General features: G+C 38.5%; 1 pseudogene; it reads left to right on the forward strand.

Moving 5' to 3' along the window:
* Positions 1 to 3,186: 3,186 nt before the first annotated feature.
* Positions 3,187 to 3,971, forward strand: LOC106842852 (centromere protein P pseudogene; annotated as a pseudogene).

Genomic DNA, 3,971 nt, shown 5'->3' on the forward strand with positions numbered 1-3,971 from the left:
GAGCGGCACTGTAGTCTGCAGGTTATAGCTGACTCTCTCCTTCAAAGCTATCCCAAGTTCAGCTGAGGGGACCGGGACTTTATGCTTTCAAATTGATTGATCGTGGGATGCAGTCCACCCTGTGAAGGGACAGGTAAGGCAATCCCCAAGGGGCTGAGAGCTGAACGATGTCTGCTGCTGGCTCTCCCAGCAGCTGGAGTGAAAAGTTCTTTATTCCATGGCAGGAATCTGGGTGGCACATCACAGTGTCCACCACTTTGTCTTTTGATTAATAGAAGTCTTAATTTCAATGCAGTCAAATTTATTTTTTGGTTGATATTTTTGAATCCTATTTAAGACATCTTTCCTTACACCAAGGTCATGAAGATCTTCTTTTAGATTATTGTCCAGAAGATTAATTTCATTATTTGTCTTGTTTATATTTGACACTTTGCATTTTAAGAAGATAAATTATGAAATGCTTTATGTTACCATCATTCCTAAAGAATATCTTCACTGGATATGAATTCTAGTTTTCTTTTAGCTCTTTAAAGGTATCATTTCTTTTTCTTCTAGCTTTCATTCTTTCTGTTGAGAAGTCTACTGTCACTTTAATTGCCCCTCTCTTGAAGATAATGTCTTTATAAAAAATCTGGATGCCTTTAAAATTTTCTCTAAGTTTTTGGTTTTCATCAGTTTCTGATATGCCTAAATGTGATTTTTTTTAATTGTACTTGGGATTGTAGGACTTCTTGAGTTTGACTCTTGATGACTTTCTTCAAGGTGGGAACATTCTCACCCATTACATTTTCTAATGTTGCATCTGCCCCATTCTTTCTCTATTCTCATTTTAGGACTCAAAAACATATGCTAGGCTCTATCATTTTATGCTCTATGTCTCTTACCTTCTCCATTATATTTTCTTTTTCTTTTCTTTTCTTTAGGGGGAAGGGGGTCTCCCCGTGCTTTATTTTTTATATTTTCTTCTTGCCTATCTCTCAGTTCACTAATTTCCTCTTCAGCTGTGTCTAATCTGTTGAAAAACCCATCCATAGAGTTATTAATTTTAATTATTTTATTTTTAAAGTTTCTATTTAGTTTTTTCAAATATACTATCTTCTTTTTTAAAATTATAGTTTCCAATTCCCTGCCAATTTCTGAAGCTTTTCTTTTATCTAGCTGATCATAGTGAGCATTGTTGTTTTGAAATCTCTGTTTCATCACGTGTGTGTCTGGAGTTTCTGTAGATCTGCTTTTATTGTCTGTTGATTCTGGTCTTTCTTGTTTATGGTCTCATGTCTCTTCATGTTTCTGGTTATTTTTAGTGTGTGCCAAAAACAATAAAAAATTCAAAAAATTTTAGAAAACTGTTCACAGAATGATTGAGGTGGAGAATGATATTATCTTCCTCCAGAGGGGATTAATGTTTAAATATGTCAGGTTCCTGGGGAGCAGTAGCAACCTGGGATTCCCTCAAACCAGTTTCTAAGGGTTGAGATAACAGAAGCTAGGTTCCGCTTCCTCCAAGGGCTGCTCAGTTTCTGGTGCACCCAAACCTAAGGTATAGCTCTCAGGGTCCCAACCCCAAACAGAGATTTACCAGCATCCCTATTTGAAAGGTACTGGGGTCAAACTTTAATCTCCCTATCCCTGTGAGTCAGTCAAAAATGCTACTCAGATTCTCAGCCTTGCAGAAGCCTCTCCTGAAATTGGCAAATATCTCTAGGGGAAAAAACAGATCCAAATGCTGGGTTTAGCTCTCGAGATTTATGTCTTTTCCAAGGTCTTATAATTATCCATGAACTTTCAAGCAGTTGGACACATATATATTTTTAACTTTTGTCCAGCTTTTCCACTTTTCTTCATTGGAAGTGTTGGTCTGATGTGCCTAGTCTGGCACTACCAAGAGTAGAAGTCAGGGTATCTTTTCCTCACATAAAAAGAAGCCTGGGAGCCAGCCCCGTGGCCCAGTGGTTAAGTTCACATGCTCCACTTCGGTGGCCCAGGGTTTTACTGGTTGGATCCTGGGCGAGGACATGGCACCACTCATCAGGCCATGCTGAGGTGGCATCCCACATGCCACAACTAGAAGGACCTACAACTAAAATACGCAACTAGGTACTGGGGGACTTTGGGGAGAAAAAGCAGAAAAAAAAAGAAGATGATTGGCAACAGTTGTTAGCTCAGGTGCCGATCTTTAAAAAAACAAAAAAGAAATACCTTAGAAAAAAAAAAAAAAGAAGCCTAGACTTGAAAACATTTTGCAAAATGAAAGAAGCCAGACATAAAAGACTGCATACTGTATAATTCCATTCATGTGAAATATCCAGAATAGGCAATTCCAGAGAGACACAGCAGATTAGTGCTTGGGGAAGGGGAAAGGAATGAGGAGTGATCACTTAATGGAAATGGGGTTTCCATTTAGGGTGTTGAGAAAGTTCTGGAACTATATAGTAGTGATGGTTGCACAACATTGTGAATGTACTTAAAGCCACTAATTGTAAACTTTAAAATGATTAAACTGGTGAATATTATGTGAATTTTATCTTAATAAATAAAAAGAGTCTACATGTAGGAGGTCAGGGCTGGCTTGGCAATTCAATGATATGAGAGCTTTGGGTTGGTATCTATTACTGATATGGTTGGGTTCAATTCTACCATCTTGCTATTTGTTTTGTATTTGTTATACCTGTTTCTTGGTCTGTTCCTGGCTTCTTTTCTATTAATCAAGTATTATTTTAATTCCATTTCTCTCATTAGCTTTTTAGTTATGTTTTCTTGTATTTCTACTGTTTATCCTAGAAACTTCAAAAGTCGTCTCTAACTTATTCCAGCCTATCTTAAGGTAGAACTGTAATACTTCTTGAAAATGAAAAAAAAACTGCATATAAATGTTCAACTCCATTTACTCTTCCATTTACACCCCCTGTTTTGTGCTGTTGCCTCATATATTTTTATTAAATGTAAATGAGCTAAACTCTCTGATTAAAAGACAAAGATTATTAGACTGGGTAAGAAATACAAGCTGTGGCACCCTTGGGCTTTGGGTTGGAACAATCCAACTTCCTGAAGTGGGGGGCTGCTTATAGACAGCTATGGCAATGTGAGCAGGGACACAAGTGACCATGAGATATGTGAGTGTGGGCTTCTATGTGCCGGTGCTGGAGTCACTGCTGCTCTCCCATCCCCCCTCCAAGCTAGGAAAATAATCCACACTTGCTAGGAGTAAGCATAGGCTTCTTGCACTGGGTGAGGTGTGTACAGCAGTCAGGAAGTGACTGAGGACCCCCTGGGACCAAGTACCTCTCAGTGCCATGCATGAATACCCAAGGTCTGCATCTTGGAAGCAGAGATGGCAGCTCTGAACCTGCCTCACAAGGAGCTGCCAACCCCCTGGGAAGAAACTTCCAGAGTCCAAAAATCATTTCAAGAAATATATCAATCAGATTCTGAAGGATGGGAGTCTTCAAAAGATCTGAGAGGTCAGCTTGGACATTTAGAATCAGAACTTTCATTTCTAAATACACTTACTGGCATCAACGTAAGAAATTACTCCAAGAAGACAGAGGTTTTAGCAAGCACTGAGATGACGGAGAAAAGTACAATGAAAGTTCTACAAAGACACAGATTATCAGGAAATTGCCACGTGGCTACATTTCAACTGGGATTTCAGATTCTGGGAATCCAGAATGAGGAGAGTTCGTCTTTCATTACTAGTGACCTCAATATGATAATGGAGCTCACAGAATACTCAGAATTAAGTAAATACGTTTTGTGTCTAAAGCAGAAGAAAGAAGCTATTTTTTCATGGTTTTCAGAAGCTTACACTTTTTTGAGGAGTGGTGTGAATAAATGTAAGCACATACTTAAACATTTAGAGGTAAAACTATTTAGACGCTTTCCCAAGATGATTAGACTGCCCTCCAGGCATTTCTCTTCAATATGGTCAATATAACGTGTCAGTTTTGCAGAATGCATCATCTGTAATTGAA

This window comes from Equus asinus, chromosome 21, assembly GCF_041296235.1.
Source record: "Equus asinus isolate D_3611 breed Donkey chromosome 21, EquAss-T2T_v2, whole genome shotgun sequence".
NCBI classification, from domain to species: Eukaryota; Metazoa; Chordata; class Mammalia; order Perissodactyla; family Equidae; genus Equus; species Equus asinus.